The following is a 19,299-nucleotide window of genomic DNA, read 5'->3' as shown; positions in this document are numbered from 1 at the left end:
TGTTCTTTAAAGACCTACAGCAATTGCTCACCTTGTTGATATGTTATGCCACACTAATTATATATCCCAGTTGCAGAAAGGGGTTTGGGCTCTTCTAATTATGAGCTACATATTCTGCATCCGCACAATAATAATGGCCGATGCGGTGGCTGTGGAGGCACCATATCTAGAGCGAGAGAAGATGCAAGAGGAACTGGCAGGTCAGCTTCTGTTAGACTGGCTGTTGGGTACTACACCAGTTAGAGGGCTAAGGAATGTGTTGTTTCAGTTGGCTATGCCGTTCTGTAAGAAGTACCTACATTTGGGTAATGGAGGGATGCCCTATGGTCCTACCCTTCATATGGGTGACACTAAGATGTGGGCTACTGAAAACTCTGCATCAGTGCTTAATTTGTGAAATATGAAGTGCCAGGGCTCTGACCAGGAGGCCACTGCAGCTTGCACCACCATCACCCTTGTTATTGCTGCCAAAACAACTACTAACCATCTCTCTCGCAAGTATATGCGGCAGTTCAGATTATTCCAGGTCCCCAAAGCTAAAGGAATGGCTGGGGAGGCAAGTATTATCAATTTGTAATGTTTATTATATTCCTAAACAACTTTTATACTGCCCATCTCTAAATTATACGAGCAGTGGCACAATGTGGCAGACTGCCCTTAGTGTGGTATTGACAATTAGGTGCCGGTGCCAAGCACCGGGAACCAATTAGATGCCGATGCTCAGCACCGGAAAGCACTGGCTCAAATTAAGCACTGAGTCTGTATCAATCTGGATAATGGACAGAGACTGGAATAGTGGTGTGGTCAGGCTTGGTGGAAGATGATAAATTGCGAATTTTAGAGAACTTAATGACTACTTATGAACTGGGACCGGACAGCTTTTGTTATTTTCTGCTTTGAGAAGGGTGATGGTGCAGAAGTGAGGAACAGACCAAGATTGGCCAAAAACTGTGGTGTCATTAGATGGAATATTGATCATTTCTTAACATGCACATATACAGGGCAGTTACAAAGCAGCAAAGACACGCAAGGAGTAGTTAGAAAGCAACTTGGGGCTTGAAATCCCAGAAATATATGGATTTGATGTCTGAGCTTGGTTAGGTTGGTCTTGAGGGCTGCACAGTTCCGATTTACCCAATTAAATTATGTACACCATACTTATTTGACTCCAGAAAAGCCATGGAAAATGTACACAGTGATACAAACCACGTCCTAGATGCACAGCCGGTGATGCACACTTTTTGCTTAAGGTATTATTGTGGCCAGTGATATCTCAACACTGGGCATTGATGGTACAGTGCATATCTGAAATGACCACTTGTTTTTCATCTCTGGATCCCCTTCAGTGGTCATTAGATGCACAACCAGTTACCAAAAAGATGAAACAACTTGTCTGGTTTCAGAGTTTGGCTATCATGCTGGCAAAATGCCCCATAACTATGACATGGAAATCCAAAAAGGCTCCCATACTTGTGCACTTCCACAGAGATGGGGTTAAGCGGGCTATGGGGGAGATAGCAGTTCACATATATATATATGCCAGGGAAGGGACATGTGGATTCCTCACTCCATGGGACTCTTACTTGGAGAAATTGGATTCAACGGGGGGATCCTTGCTGTTGTTTCAGCTGAAGAAGTGAATAGTCGGCTGGTTATGAAAGTCACAGTTGTAAACTTAAGTGGGCCACTAGAGATATGTTAATTGCATGAATTTTTGTCATGGCCAATGTCACTAGCCTTGTGGATACTAGAGGTTCAAATGTCAACTGCGTGTATTGCAATGTGTTGTAAAATTAAAAATCTAATGAAGATATTTTTTGCATTAGGAGGTCTTTGAGTTCTTTCCAGTCACACCCAAGCACTTCTTTTAGCTGAGATTACACATTTGAAAAAGTTATCTATGGAGGGGATGTACTTCGATACACTACCACTAGGGCTTCAATAGGAGCAGCTAAGGTAAACCTGCCTCACAGTAGAAAAATGTGTGACTTCATTTTGGAAAATTTGAAAAAACATGAGTGCTTTTTAAGACCACAATTGTTCTTTCTGTCAACATGGTCATGCCAAAGTTTCCTTGTTTGGTAACTGAATTTAAGTGGAAGAAAATGCTAGCAGAACATTAATGTTGAATGATGATTCACACCAGAATTTATTTTTTAAGATTCTAGTTGAATGCAGATATTTTGAGGCCCTAACCTAACTCACTTACAAGAGTTATGCAATCAATACTCTATCTATGTTAAAGAAAAACTTTATGTGCAAAATATTTCTGAACTCTTCTTATGCTAAAGTTAACTTATGGTAGTCCTTCAGTATGACCACTATGCCCAAGCCACTGCTACCTGGGACACTTTCCAATTTATTCATCAAGGACAGTTTCATTCACATGATCAAATAAAATGTAAGGGCCGGCTCTGTCCTGGAAGTTAAATCCCTTACATTCCTAACATATTGTTTTTCCAATTCATATTAACTCAATATATACTGTAATTGAACAATGAATTGTTGGAGGTATTACTAGCACCTGCTACTTTGAAAGATTGCATAGTTTGCAATGTTTACAAAACCATTATTTGAGCCCTACAATTTGGGACACTTTAGGCCAATCTAAATTTCTTATTTATTTATTTATTTAAAACACTTTTAGAGCGCGAACGAAGGCCCGTGGGCATCTCGGCGCTAAGTATCTGCTGAATTCAACCAAAATGGAAGGTGGGATCATTGATCAAAAAGCCAGGTTTTAAGGTGCTTTCGAAAGGAACAGAGGGATGGACTGTTTTTTATGGCTGGTGGCAAAGTATTCCAGAGCTTAGGTGCTGATACAAGGAATCTTCTATCGCCCCAAGAGACCAGTTTGGTGCGGGGTACCACCAACTTGTGCCTATCGGAGGATCGCAGGGACCGGGTGGGCCGGTAGGGAGTGAGTTGTTGAATGAGAAAGGCTGGTCCCTGGTTATGCAAAGCCTTATAGACAATGCAAAGAGCTTTAAATGTTATTCTATTCCTAATAGAAAGCCAGTGGAGTTCTCTGATGGTTCCTGACACTGATTGAAATTTGGGAACATCACCCAGCAGTCTGGCAGCAGCGTTTTGGATAACTTGCAGTTTATTAAGAACTCTTTCTTGTGTATTCAAGAAAAGAGCATTGCAGTAGTCCAAGGTAGACAGAACCAGGGACGTGATCAAAGTTTTGCCTGCTGAGGCCGGAAGGAAGGGAAGAATTTTCTTTATGAGTCGCAACTTATAGAATGCCGAGGAAGTGATCTGGTTAGCATGAGGGAAGAAAGTGAGACGGTCGTCAAACATGACTCCCAAGTTCCTCACCTTGCTAACGGGAATGGGGGGAGGACCCATGGACTGTGGCCACCAGAGGGAAGACCATTCTGGGGTTAGATTTCCGAAGATAACCACCTCGGACTTATCTGAGTTCAATTTGAGGCAATTAGAAGCCATCCAGTTCCCTATGGCTTGCATGCCCAGATTGAAGTCATCGGCGATTTTTTGGCCGTCATTTCTGATGGCTAGGACCAGCTGGGTGTCATCAGCGTAGGATGTAAGGCTTATCCCATGAGTTCGAATAGTGTTGGCGAGGTCCGACACATATATATTAAAAAGTGTCGGACTCAGGGATGAGCCTTGTGGTACTCCGCAAGGCAGTGATAGGGTGGAGGACTGAAAGGGTCCTATGGTGACCACCTGGGTTCTTTCTGCCAAAAAGGAGGCCAGAAGAGTCTTGGCCCTTTGCTGAATACCCATTCCTTCGACACGGTCGATCAAGATGGTATGATCGACCGTGTCGAAGGCTGCCGACAGGTCCAGCAGTATCAAGACTGCTGTTCCCCCAGCATCCCGAATAGCTCTAATATCCTCCGTTGCCTTGATCAGGGCCGTCTCCGTCCCATGGTGTTGGCGAAAACCAAACTGGGAGTCATCCAGTAGATGGTATGCTTCTATGAAGGCTGACAGTTGGACATTCAAAGCCTTTTCGACGATTTTTGCCAAAACTGGGAGACTGGTGATAGGTCGGTAGCTCTTGAGTTCATCCCTATCAAGGTTTGGTTTTTTCAACAGAGGTTTTAGTAGAGTTTTTTTCAAGTCTGATGGGTAAATGCCTGTGTTGATCAGGGTGTTGCAGATGGTAGTAATGGCTGAGAGCACCACTTCCATGACTGGGGATAATACTTTAAAGGGGCAGGGATCAAGGGCGGAGCCTGTTTTAATGGAAGACATAATGTCCCTGACCTGGGTAGTAGAGACCTCTGTAAACTGAGAGAGCGAGGGGCTAGTCCTGGGGATACAGACCGGCTCGGGGGGAGTGTTAGGAGAGATTTTTACGCTGTTAGCGAAGGCTGCATAAATGTCATTGTCTTTTATTTGGCTAAGCTAAAACAATGTATGAAGATGCTTAAATTATAGCTGCTTAATGGGGCAGATCACCTGTTAACAAAATAAATGAAGCAGGTCAGTAGTCATATCCGTGTTTTTAAAGATCAATTTCCTGAGCTAGAGCAGACCATGCTGTTAACTCAAGTGCTGCTAGATTTATCAGGTGTGTTCTAACCAGGGCTAGACTGCCATAGCTGGCCCCAGGAGTTTCCCCGGTGGGACGCCAGGGTTCGGGGCCGTTTTTGGGCCCCTGGGCGGGGGGCGATTTTTTATACTCGGGGTTGCAATATCGGCCCCCTGTAGCAAAATCAGCTGAAACCGGCCCTGGCAAACCGCTCGGCCTCATCCCCCGTCCCCCACGGGCTGGCCAAGCAGCTTGCCAAGACCAGTTTCGGTTCCCAGTCCCTTCCTGGGTCTAGCCGAACTATTAAGTAGTCAGGGTATAGGGGCTAATGGGCTTACTTATGAGATCCCTGCTTCAATTTTGCACCACATAAAGTGGCAATTGCATAACACAGTGCTCTCAATCCAATTTATGAAGCCAAGCAAAGCCACGCTGTGTGCATTGAGTAATGCAATGCAGCGCAATTTGCTGTGTCACCTTACTCTGTGCCCGGGAGGTGTTCCATGAGTGTTGCAGTGGGTTTCCCATTCAACACCCATAGATTTTGACTCTGTCCTAGATATACAAACTCATGTAAATCTGGGGAAGCAATAATTCATACTCCTCCCGAGGTGAGGCGTAACGAGGAAACAAACGTTTATTCCTCCTCATTTGAGACAAATGCCTCTTACGGTTGTTTTTGTGCAGTAAGGTGTCCCGAATGGCACGAAAACAATCCAACATGCAATGGAGACACTCTTGCACAATTAGCGCTAGCCTGGCGAAACGATGCCAAAGCAGGGAGAAAGGACAGGAATGAACCATAGTGCATAAATACGGTGCATTCCTGCCCTTTCATTTTGGTGTTTGGCAGCTCAGCAAGGTGCCTGTTTGTGCTAGACTACACCAAAATCCCTTAAATGAGGGCCTAAGTGTTAAACTGGTGTTAATCATGTTTGATAGATTATTTTTACCTATCAACATTCTCTAGCGAATCCTTGACTTCTTATTTTCAGGGAGGTATTTCTCAAGGCTGCTCCCTGTTGTAACTTATTTTTACTAAAGAGTTCTGGAGACAGATCCCTTGCCACAACTCTTGCCTCATCGGCTAATAACAAATAAATGCAACCTTTGGTTTAGTTTATCTCCTAATCCATTTCTAGTGGAGAAAGGCTGAGTAACTGCATTCTTGTTATTGTAAACTGTCAATTAGGATGTTTAAAAAAAGCATTCTTTGTCATGATTGATCCATTTCTGAAACATGTTCCATATCTATCCTATTTTCACATGCTTAGTGCAGTGATTGCACCCCATGTATCTTGATGACATTTGCAAACAGTGCATATCCCTGGATTTCCAAATTTCAGACTCAACAGCTGTAGAAAGCTTATAACAAGACTGCATAGTTTCTGTCCATAGCACAGTGCAGATGCCAAATTCACCATATGCTTAAACTCCATGGATCGCTTTCTGAGGTGCAACAAGTAGAATTTAACCTTCTTTATATAACACAATAGGCTGCTACAAGCAGGGTCAGATGTTTTTAGCATAGAAGTTGCTGGCGCAAACGTAAAGCAGAGTGGGTATGCTCAAGAGTAACACGAAAGAGATTAATTCAAGTTTAACCTGAAGGTGGTTATGCTAAAGAGTGAAGCATAAGGAGTAGATGCCAGAGTAAACAACAGTGCTGTGGGCTTCTGATCTGTGTACAGCAAATACAGGAGCCTCTCTGCGACACACAAGTGGGCAGCATTCCAGCGCAAATGTGGCTTTTAACGTATGAGCCCAAAAATTCCCTAAGAAGGGCAAAGATTGAAATAGACTAGCAATCAAATATCCCATCATTAAATAAAAGTCATCGTTCATGTAACGTGGAAACAGAATACTGAGAGAGTAAATATAAAGGTAGGAACAAATGATGATCTATCATGTTTACGACACTCAGAGGGATGGTCCCACTGGCTGGGCATTGCAGGCAATTTATATCAACAAAGAACGTATGTTTTTCCACGGTATTGAAAGTAACAGACACAGTTAATAATCTTCCAGAAACCCAAAATGATGTGTGCTTGAAAGCCAGTGGAGTAAGATGTTGATAAAAGACTGTCACATTTGAATATTAATCGGAAAAGTCATGTATTCTTGCTGGATAGATTGAAAATAAAGTTGGCATTGCATTATTTCTAGGCAGATTTAAATTCACTTCTCAATACTTCAGTGTTCAATTTATTGCCAGAAACAAAGTTCTGAGGATAATTTCCGAACACATTTTTACCTAATATGCTGTTGATTCCGTTCAAGTAATTTCGACTCCTGCTGAACTTTTGGAACATTTAAGAGAAGGCTGATACATATTCAGAGAAATAATTATATGCTTATTCCGAAGATATAAAAAGGGAGACATATTGTAACCTGAGCGTTCTTTGATTTTTTTTTTATAACATGATTTCCATGCAGCAATATGTTTTGATTTTACTTCAAAAGACTTCATTCCTTTAGGGGCGGAGAAATTGTCATCATTTTTGACAGCTCTATCGACAGCCGGCGTCTCTGGAGTGTGCACACTGACTTCAGCCGTCCCTGCTTTAGAATTCATCTACATGGCATTTTCTCCCGCTTTAGATCCACAATTCAGATTTCTAGCGGGTACAACGAGCCATGAATGTCTTAATCGAGGGATGCCAAGGCATCTCAGACGTCCTTGTTCCTGCATCATCTGGAGGCGCTTGGTCAATGGCGTGTCAAATGCAAAAGATTGCAGTGTGTATGGTAGTTTCAGGCCTGATGGCTGAAATTACATGTTTAAGAGAAAAAAATGCAATACCTGTTAACATGCAAATTTCAGAAACAGATGTCAGTGATTTCATCAATTTTTATAGTTTTTCCCCAAGGGAAGGTTGGAACAGTTGTTGAGGCACTGGATGCTCAACGTGAGAACATTTTAATGAGGAGCTGAAGCATCAGGTGTGATGTGATTTCTGCAAGAAAGTTTCTCACACATCCTGAAATATCAAGTTCTTCCTGCCGTTAAGTTACTAGTCTAATTGTAAAGCAAGGTTCCAAACATGTCTGTCCATCTTCATGTTGTCTAGTCTGTGATTTATTCTGGAGGGATTACAGTTTAACTGGCCATGAAAATCGTGAGGCGTACAAGAAATGAAGTTCATTTGCTTGTCTTATGCAGTTATCTTTAGGTTTTAGATTCATTTAGGCATATATTAAATGCAGTTTTATTTTTGAAAACACTAATTTCTGAGTTCCACAAAAATCGTAAAAGACAATAAACAGAGGCACTTTGAGAAAACCACAAACGTTGGGTCACAATGAACTGTAGCACATGTTTCTAAACACTGTTTACCCACAATCCTATTTTCAACCATAGGGGTAAAAAAAAGTATGCAAGTCAAAGATTACTAGCAACATGGCATATTTTCCTTTCTTACAGAGGTAATCTGAGAACAGAAGACAGACAGAACAACCAGCTCCTGGAAATGATGAAAATGAAGAAAACAACTACAACTATTGATTGAAGTGTCAATTTACAGCCAGTATCTATCAATCTCCGTTTACATCATTCTGACTGAACAGCGTTTATTATTTATTTATTCCCCGATAGACCCTCAAAACAAGTCCCTAGAAGAGACCTGCTCAGACTGCTCCTCTTCCAAACTCCTCTCAACTATCCTTGCTGATGCATTCCCCTTTCGCCCACCACTCATCTTCAAGCTCCTCGTCTGATCTGATGGAGTTTTTGGGGCCCAAGAATCCCTTATCAGCCAGGCCCCTGTCCACTTTGACCCACCCAGAGTTCTAGCTTACATTGGAAGAATGTCATCAGGAGGTCAATGAGGGGACATCAACACTTCCTTCTGTAATCAGCTTAATGCATTGTGCAAATCTGCTGAACTCCTGTTTCATCTTCAGCTCCTGAATGTATCACAGATTGTGAAGGCACCAGCATGGGGGAGATTATGTGGTATCTTCAGGAAGTGTAGGCATTTGACAGATATGTTCTCAGCATTCTCTTGAGGTGCCGAACCAAAAGGTGTTCATTTGGACTTTTGTCAGTCGGAAGTCGTCCAGCAGGCAACGCTTGGTGACCCTGAGTACCAACTGAGCCGGTGGGCAAAGTTGTTCAAGCTGAAGTAATGACTCATGCAGCTGTCCAGCCTACTAGCCGAAGGCTACAGCAAGAGTGCACCAGAAGAAATTATTTGTGACAGTTTTCAAACTATCCTAGTTGGTTCACCAAGAAAAATCTTTTTAGGACATCTGCCCTTGGATTTTTCAGTGTATTTTTCACTTAAAGAATTAGATATGGAATAGCCATACTTTATGGGTGAATGATTCTTGTTCACTTACTAGATTTGCCAAAGTTATTACAGGGTTTGTAACTAATGGACAAAGCAGTGAGGTGAATGTATGACTATTTTTCAAATTTGAGACACTGAGTATCATACACATAGATTCTTCTTATTGGCTACAATTTAATTCGAACCTTGGGAATGCAAAAGTCTGAACAGGAATCACTGTTGTATGATAATTATCACACCACAGTTGTTCTCCCAGGACACATTGAGACAGAGCAAACCAGACAAAGTTTATCAGACGAAAAGGCATGGCATTTACGCAACATATTCAGAATTTTTTTAGTTAAACACTATTTCTGTGGATTATTCGTTAATTCCAAGTGAATACCTAGAACAGGAAATATTTATTGCCACAGGTAAATACCTCGCCTGGGTAATGGCATTTACGTGATGAGATAAATATATCAGCCTTTACCAGCCCACTCTTAAGTGTAAAGAGAACAATAGATGGACATAATGCAGAACAATGTCGTACATTCACCCCAGTACAGAGATCTGGGTCTAAATCCTTCGTTGTTTTGCTCCCCATACCATTCCAATTTGGACCCAGCCATATGCAAATCAATCTTAACCCTGCACCTAATGGGAACAGTCCAGCCCAAACTGCCAAGCCAGGTCCTCCTTGGACTGGAAACAAGCATCATAGGACCGGTTTTGGGGTTTCACCCCTCATCAGCCGGGAAACATCCTTTCCCTGCATGCGTTACAACGCATTCCATTACCTGCCATTGTACACCACAAAATCGTTTATAACAAAGGGCTTCATACCTTAAACTATTATCCCCAAAGTAATGCCCCTGTAGAGTTAGAATAGTAAATTGCTTCGTAATGGGGAATGCGTTGTAATGGATTGCATTGTACAGCCCTGCTTTGTAAAAGATTTTGTGGAGTAAAAACTGCAGAGTAAACGCGCGCGGAGTAAAATTGTGCAGGGTAAAGTGTACTATTCCATCAGCCAGAATAGCTTGACTCCAGTGGCATGGAGAGCACGGTAACCACATCTGGCCGTACCTGTCCCACTTAGGGTGACAAATGCACAAAGAACAATTGATCGACAGAATGCAGAACAGTGTAATACATTCACCCCGGTACAGAGATCTGGGCCTAAAGCCATAGTTTTTTTACTCCCCATGCCATTACAGTTTGGACATATCCATATGCAAATCAGTCTTGTCCCTGCGCCCAATGGGAACAGTCAAGCTCGAACTGCCAGGCCAGGTCCTCCATGGCTGGAAACAAGCATCCTAGGACCGGTTTTGAGGTTTCACCCCTCATCAGTCTGGATAGCTTAACTCCAGTGGCATGGAGAGCACGGGACCCACGTCTGGGCATACCCATCCCACTTGAGGTGGCAAATGCAAAAAGAACAATTGATTGGGCAGAATGCAGAACAATGTCTAACATTTCCCCCAAAAACAGATTTATGTGCCTAAATCCATCATTTTTAGCACCTCATGCCATTCCAGTTTGGACCCAGCCATATGCAAATCAGTCTTGATCCCGCACCCAATGGGGCCAGGTCCACCCTGGTCTGCAAACAAGCATCCTAGGACCGGTTTTGGGGTTCACTCATCAGCCAGGATAGCTTTACTCCAGTGGGATGAAGAGCATGTGTGAAGCATTTGCACAACACACACACCAGTGACAGAATAAATACACCACAAAAAGAGACAACACAATATTGTATAAACATACATTTCTGTATTGCATATTAAGCATAGGCCAAAATCACATAGACTAAGGATCACTTTGCCAACTAGGCAATTGTTAAAATATCACAGTTAGTGCTATAAGATAAAGACTTGTAGTTTGCACATGTCATGAAAAACTCCATTACTATACATGTAACTGCAAATCTTGAAATAATATTTGTTATCTTGACAGTACAATGAAAGCGAGAAATATAATATCACATCAGGGCATAAGTGGCAGCATGTGTTGGCTAGAGCAAACATATGAATCACCAAACACTAATACCAATAAATAATGCCATAAACAACAAGAAGGCAGCACCTGTGCTGCTATTAGACACACTATGGAAGTTCGGGCCAGTGGCAATGCCGAAAGGGACCTAAGTTGAGGACTCCTTCCCATCCAGCTGGTTGAGGCCAAAATGCCCCGCGAGGTATGTGTTACACAATGAGGGGGGATAACTTATACTCCTCCCACATTGGCAGGGAAACCTTGCTAGGTCCCCTGCATGAGGAATAACCCAAAGGCAGCTGTAAACACACCAAGGCAGATGTCTCTGCAAACTAAGAGGTGCCTGTAAAGGATGTGCCAATTGGCTCTTAATCTCCTCTGGCTCCGTGCCCTCACAATGGCAGACAAACACAAGACTCAGGTCAAACAGCAGCTGGCAACCAGTTCAACACAGGCCCCGCCTAGCTCCTCACATTCCCTTGACTCTGGCATGGCCTCGCATGGGTTGTGGAAGCAAAGTTCTGCAGCAGCCTTTTGTCTCTACTCGGCCCAGCTTCCCTATTGTGAGGAGTCCACATTTAAGGGAAGTGGCCTGCGTCAGTAATCAGAATTCAACTCAGTGTGCACAATGCGAGTCGTGATGGGGACAAGCTGACAATTCCCTCAGGCGAGTCAGGAATCGCTCCAGACGTACTTTCAGTTCCAAGCTGGCAGCGCTCATCACGTACTGCCTAAACAGGTGTAGAGTGGCTGGACTTACGAGTCCCACAGCCACTGGTTGGCAATGCCAGGGCTTCCTCCGGAAAGAAAACCCCACAAGAACAGGGGGAGGTAAGCCCACAAGCCCCTGGTGAGAACTGGGGGTCATAAAAGCGCAGGAAAGTAGGCATGCCAGCACAATAAGGGTAGATGCTAGGTGATAGTCCCTCCTGCAGCCGAGCACTCAGCTGGCCGCAAGCAAACACAGCAAAGCATTGAATTCTAATGGTGGTTTCCCCTGGTAGCACAGCAGTTCCTTCAGGTACTGTGTAGAATGTAGAGGCAGCAGCGTCTTGTTACAAGTCCAAAGCAGTGTCTAAAAACATGGGAAAATCAAGCAGGCTGGTAACTCCAGCAAAATACTTTTTTCAACCCTAAAGGAATTAGTTACTCTACCTGCTCCACTAATAGAGGATACCAGTATAGCGTTCTGCAACTCACTTGCAGGTTTCTTTAGGGATAAAGTGCAGGCCATTTTCGATTTCTTTTCAGAAAAAGGTATTGACCCTTTAGTGGATTCCCCCAATTCTTCCCCTACACATCCTGTTCACGGTCTGGACTCCTTTGTTTCACCCAGTGCAGAACAGATTTCTCTCATAGTCAGAGCAGTTAAATCAGGAGCACCATCAGATCCATGCCCCCCAAAAATATACCAAGTGACATCTGATGATATTAGAGAACAACTCAGCCTACTGTTTAAAGAGATCATCAGTGCTGGCATTTTTCCAGAGGCATGGAAAAATGTCTTGATCCTTCCTCTATTAAAAAAATAATATTCTAGTGACCATAACAAGTATAGACCTATTGCGAGGATTCCTTTTCCAGCTAATGTCCTGGAGAGGATCAAAAACTCCCAACTCACCGCATATGTGTCTTCCGAAGACCTGCTGGGCCCCACACAATACGGTTTCTGTCTGGTAATGGCAGCAGCGGAGCTTTGTACCACGCTGGATTCAGGTGCAAGGGCCGCCTTGATCCTATTGGATCTATTGGTGGCCTTTGACACCATGAACCACTACATTCTTATCAAAAGGCTCCAAAAAGTGGGACTCAAGAACTCAGCCTTAAGCCTGAATAAATCCTATTTAAATCCTATTTAAATAACAGGCTACAATTTGTTCCGATTGGGGACTCTTGCTCAGAACAGTTTACACTTCCATGCGGGGTGCCGCAGGGCTCATCAATGAGTCCTACTTTGTTCAATCTATATGTGACCCCTTTAGCTGAAGTCATCAGGCAGTTTGGCTTCTCATTGGTCTCCTACGCAGACGATACCCAGATTGTGGTGTCCATCTCAAGCAATCTGGAGGATACCGCTGCTCGCTATAATCAATGTATGTCTCACGTAGACCACAGGATGAGCTCAAACTGTCTAAAGCTCAATGGAAGTAAAACAGAGGTTCTGTTGATGGGATCCAATACCTCTTTTTGGTCACAGAACTGGTGGCCTATGGACATGGGAATTCTTCCTACTCCAGGGCACAAAGTTAAGAACCTGGGCATCATCGTTGACGACAGACTTAACCTTTCATCATCAAATTAATGAAGTCGCCTCTCAGGTTCACTTAATACTGAAGTTAATCCAGAAAGTGAGACCACGTATTGCCCCAGATGCAGTAAAACACTAGTGACAAGTTTAGCAATGTCCGGGCTGGACTATGGAAATGCCCTTTATTTGGGCTTTCAAAAACAGCACTTGCTGAAACTTCAGCGGGCGCAAAATGCTGCCGCCATGCTGCTACTGAACATTCCTAAGTACCAATCCATTTCTCAAGGCTTACAAACTCTTCATTGGCTCCCGAGAAAGAGAAGAAGTGAGTTTAAATCTCAATGCCTGGCGTATAAAGCTGTTCATGAAACAGGACCTGTGTTTCTGAAACAGCATTTTTCATGGTACCATCCTTGTAGAACACTACGCTCAGTGTACAGTAAACTTCTTCAGGTACCCAAATGTAGGAAAGCTCTATGGGGAGGAAGCAGCTTTATCCTGAACACAGCAAAATTGTGGAACATGCTCCGTCTAGCCATTAAAAACTGTCCAACTCTGCTTTCCTTCAGAAAAGAGCTGAACACATGGCTCTTTTCAAACTAAATCTTTTTCCTTTTTTCATTACTGGCAGATTCCTCCATTGCAGCGCCTAGACATACTTGGGCATTTGAGCGCTATATAAATCTCAAAATCAATCAATCAGAGCCCCTGTACTTATACTCAAAATGTCTTTGATGTGGAGGTACCTTCAAAATAACTTTAGAAGTGCACAACACCCCCATTCAATCCCAGCTCTGGATCCAGACATTAGTAGGGGGTAAATGAGTCCATTGTATGAGGGCATGGACCAGCCTTTATAAATGTAAGTGTGCCTCACCTCCCTTTCTCCCTGTCTAGGAAGACCATTCAGTATGTAGATAAATGCAGATTCAACCCTGTTACACCCAACTGTTCCCGTGTGATGGCTGTCTGGATGCACACACCCAGCTGTCACTATACCCTAGATGTCGATTGGAGTCAAGATGCAAACCATAAAGAGTCATAAGCAAATAGAAATGCCCTGCTTTCTAAAAGTGGCATTTCTAAAATAGTAATGAAAAATTCACCCCCACCAATAAGCAGGATTTATTGCCACTGCTCCAAACATACCAAACATGGCAACGCTACCCCTTTCAGGTGAGAAATTACCACTGAAAAACACATCAGGGTATTCCAAATGCAAACCTGAGAGGAGCAGGCCTCACAGCAGTGAGAAACCAAATAGGCTTTTTGTCAGTGTCAGGACATGCCACACCACCCAATGAACATACATGCCCCACCTTTTACCTACACAGCACCCGGCCCATAGGGCTACTGATGGCCTACCTTAGGGGAGACCTATATGTAGTAAAAGAAGAGTTTCAGGCTTGGCAATTAACTTTGAATGCCAAGTCAAAGTGGTAGTAAACTGCACATGCAGGCCCCGCAGTGGCAAGCCTGAGACAGGTTTGAAAGGCTACTTCTGGGGAGGGTGCAAGCAGTTCTGCAGGCCCAATAGTAGCAATTAATTTACAGGCCCTGGCTATTTGGGATACCACTGTAGAGAGGACTTGCAAGTATATAAATAACAGGTGTAGACCTATCATACCATGAATAAAGAAGACAGCACATGGACTTTAACACTTATTTGCTGTGGTTAAGTGCCCAGAATCCTAAAGCCAACAAAAACAGGCCAGAAAAAAATACAGGAGGAAGGCAGAAAGAGTGGGAATAACCTGGCAAAAAGGGCCAAGTCTGACAGTTGTATTATAAATAACTGTTAATTTGTTGATATATGCATATAATAATAAAACTTTTGAAATAAATTCATATTTGTTATTTGTTTCAATTTTATTTTTTATTGAATTACTATTTTAATGTTATTAATAGTTGAATTATAATTAGTTTTATTTTGTGCTGTTATATTTAGGGTTATAAGATAGAAAGTGTGTTTATTTGAAACATGTTATTTTGTATTATGTTTCTTAAATTATATTTGACATTACTACATTTTATGATTTCCAATTGTATTTGATTTCATTTATTGATAATGAATATATTTTTTTTTAAATATGTATTTTATAATGTTAGATATTTAAAAAAAATATAATGATAAGGAATTAGAATGGTGTATCTAACCCTTCCAAGATCCAACCCTATTCCTACTTTTGCTCACATTGGACTGAGAAAGGTAACTGTAACCCCACCAAAGTCCAATACTATCACTGCCTTTGCTTAATTTGAAGTTAGAATAGTATATCTTACTCCTTTGAAGTCCAACACTTATGCTACTGTTGTTTTTTATTGTTTTTTTATTACTTTGAATTAATAATAACTAAGTTGTATATACATTTTTGTCAATATGTTTGTCAATTTAAATTTTTAGGAAATTGCTAAAAAAAGTATTAAAGTGTACATATGTGTGTGTGTGTGTGTGTGTGCGCAAGTGCGTGTGTGTGTGCAGGTCACTGCAACAAAGAAAGATGCTTACTCTGGGCAACATTGCAGTAGAAAATTTTACTGTAGAACCATATGCATTTTGGCCAGCAAGCAGCCTTACTCACATGACAGTACAAGCCGAGTGGTGTTTTCCAATTAATGCATTAAACATAGAAAGTGGTCTCAAAAAGTCTAGAACCCTAAATAGTTGTAAGGAACATGGGTGCCATATTGTCATGGAACAGTAGAATAATTACTTCTGATACAAGAAAACATACATAAAATGAAGACCTGCTCCCATACAGATTAGGAAGTTTGCATAATGTGACTCGTGTAGTGCACCACTGGGACCATAATTCTGAGAACATATGTGCTACAGCAGTTTACAGTTTTCGTGGTCAGTGCAATTACATGAAAAAGATTCACAATACATTTGCTCAAAAACTGCATTGTATGGCAGATCTTCCAACCTCTAATAACACCCAAGAGGCAAAATGTGCAAAATTGCAGAAAAAAAAGGCGGAAGAACTTTTTAAATAAGTGCAAAATAAAAAATACAATCATTAGAATAATACAATTGCGTAAACTGCATTTCATGGCAGATCTTGGCTTCCCTTAATATCTATCGGCCAAGAGGTAAAATGTGGAATGTGCATAATTACAGTAAACAAAGGGAAATACCCCAATAAACATAAACTGTCTCCATGGCTAACTACGGCAGACATAACATTTTGGCATAAGAAAATGCTCATGTCAGAAATATTGATAAATGTTGACATCACTCCCAAGTGGGCAGAAATCAAGAAAATATGACCGCAATGATCAGGTCAAAGACCCCAGGCCTCGTGGACCTGTGTGTGTAAACAGATCCAGTACAGGTGCATCAATAACATAAAATGAAATGATAAGATGCAGTACACATATGTACATAAGAGGTAAATCTACTAGATATGCAGATGCAACCATAGTGGAATCTCCTACTGAAATGCACGGGCAAAGATTGGCACCGTACTCATGGTTGAATGGTCAGAGTGAATCCCAAACATAGACTATGTGAGAACCAGTAGTGAAAATCAATAGTTAAGAAATAATATATGAATACATTCATAGCAGGTAAAGTGCAAAGCACATAATAAACTAATTATTTGGCAGATCAGTAAATCAGTAAATCCCATGGAGGTATAGTCTAAAAGAAGCAGTTGCCCTAAAGGTGCTGTACACCCTAGCCCCTCGGAAAATGGGGTCAAAACATTTTTTTTTAAAAAGGAAAGGCCGAAAATGGTCCAGGAAAAGGAGGCCACGCAGCTGCCCTTCTTTTATTTAAAAAAAAGAAATGCCAGGCTACAGGGCATCGTGTCTCCAGGGCTGAAATAGACCCCGGAAGGGGGCTGTGTTTTTTAATAAAAAAGCGGCAAGCCCCAGATGATAGGGGCCCCGTGGCCCAAAATGTAAAATGGTCCCTGGAGGGGAAACCACACGGCCCCTTCCTAACAAAAGACATCATTTTGCTTTTAAAGCTGGCGACACACCGGAGGGCCTGTCCCCTTTCTCCACTATTTGCAAATGAGACTTCTGGCACACTGTTGGTTGGGGGATGAACTCCCTGTGGATGCTGAGGCTTCTTAGGGGCCAACATGACCTCCTGTTACCTCCAGTAGGAGCCCCACACAGTGTGATTGCAGAGAGGTGGTCGAAGACCACGTCCCCTTTCTCCTCCACTTTGCAAAATGCGCGTCTAGGTGCACTGCTGGTGTGGGGGATGAGGTCCACTTGCCTCCTGAGGGACTCAGGACTAAAGTGGACTTTTGTCCCCAAGCAGCAGTGCGCCAGGAGGCATGTTTGCCTCCGGGCGCACTGCTGAGTGGTGGATAAAGGGGGCATGGCCTCTGACAACCTCGGGGCAATCCAGCTGTGTGACTTCATCCCCAAACTAGTAGTGCACAAGGAGGCATATTTGCAGAGTGGTGGAGAAAGGGAGCATAGCCACCAAAAACCTCTCAGCAAACCCACTGTGTGAAACTTGCTGGAGGAAAGAGGAGGAGTTGTTGGCTCCCAAAGACCTTCAATAGCCAAGGGGACTTCATGCCCCTACTAGCAGTGCACCAGGAGGTGTGTTAGCAGTGTTGTGGAGAAAAGTTGTGTGGTGTCCTATGAGGTCTCAGCAATCCCACTGTGTGTGACTTACTGGAGGTAACAGGAGGAGTAGTTGGCCCCCAAGTCCTTGGGGGCCAACTACCCCTCCTGTTATCTCCTGTAAGTGGTATTGCTAAGTGGTCTTGGAGGCCAAGCCCCCTTTCTCCACCATTCTACAAACACGGCGCAGCGTACACTACTCGTAAGGGGCTGAAGTCCACTTTACTTGTGAGGGATCGTGGCGCCCAAGAAGTCCTCCTGCAAGTTGTACACAGGGGGATTGCTGAGAGCTGTTTGGACGCCAACCCCCTTTCTCTACCACTCTGCAAATGTGACTACTGGTTAAAAAAAATAGAAATTCACTGAAAGAAAAGAGGTTACAGGGATGTTATAGTTAGCAAATAAAATTAAAAAATCTTTAAAATTCACTGAAAAAAATCAAAGGTTACAGGGACGTTATAGTTAGGGTCAGATTTCACTTGTAAAACGCCAGTGAAATTCAGCAGCCCCTGCAATGCACTGCTTATGACCTCAGATATAACATCACTCAAAACATGGTCTCTGACATCACTGATGAGACCACTGATGACATAATTTACAAAATCACTCACACGCCTACTCACACCCCCATACACCTTCTCGTACACCCACTCACACACCAGTACAACCACTGACATACCCATTCACATTCCTATTACAGTATTTACACACCCACTCCCTCCTCCATAGAGCCACTCCAACACCCACTCACTCATTCATATAGCCACTCACATAACTATGCACTCACACATAAAGCCACTCACACACCCACTTTTTTATCTAAAAAATCACACACCAACTCACTCACCCAAATCAGCCTCTCACACAGCCATTCACTCACCCATGCAATCCCTTGTACACTCTCTCACACAATCACTTACATACCCATTCTCACATCCTTACAAGCACTCACACATCCCAGCACTCGCCAATACAGCCATTCACACAGACACTCACTGTTGAATACAGTCACTCACACAGAATGTCACTTAACGAAACACCTACTCAAACAGCCACTCACTGACTCATACAGCTACTTACACACCTATTCACTCATTCATGCAGCCATTCAGCCACCCACTCACTCACATATACAGTCACTACACACCCACTTACTCACTGATAGAGCCACTTACACCATCATTAACCCACCCATGAGGCCTTTGACACACCCACACACTCACCAATACAGCAACTCACACAGCATCTCACTCACCACACAGCTACTCACACAACCACTTATACACTGATACAGCCACTCACATACCAATATGCCCAAGCATACATACAGTCACACATCCACTGACATGATATATGTTAAAAGTAGTATCACTCATTAGTAGTACACATAGTATACTACTTTAACTTTTGTAGTATACCTTAGTATATATGTTTAACAATCATAAGCTTTTACAAAATACTTGCACTCACTGGATGGTGTCATCGGTGATGTCATTAGTGATGTCATTTAGGATGTCATCAGTGATGTCTCCGACTATGTCATGAGAGATGTAATATGTGAGGTAATAAGCAGTGCACTGCAGGAGCGTTATAGCTAACTGTCGAATTTCACTGCTTTTGTATGGGTGAAATCTGACCCTAACTACAATGACCCTGTTACCTTTGGCTTATCCGGTGAA

This window comes from Lissotriton helveticus, chromosome 1_1 (assembly GCF_964261635.1).
Source record: "Lissotriton helveticus chromosome 1_1, aLisHel1.1, whole genome shotgun sequence".
Lineage (NCBI taxonomy): Eukaryota > Metazoa > Chordata > Amphibia > Caudata > Salamandridae > Lissotriton > Lissotriton helveticus.
The sequence above is the reverse complement of the archived record's forward strand: the minus strand, read 5'-3'. Positions refer to the sequence as shown.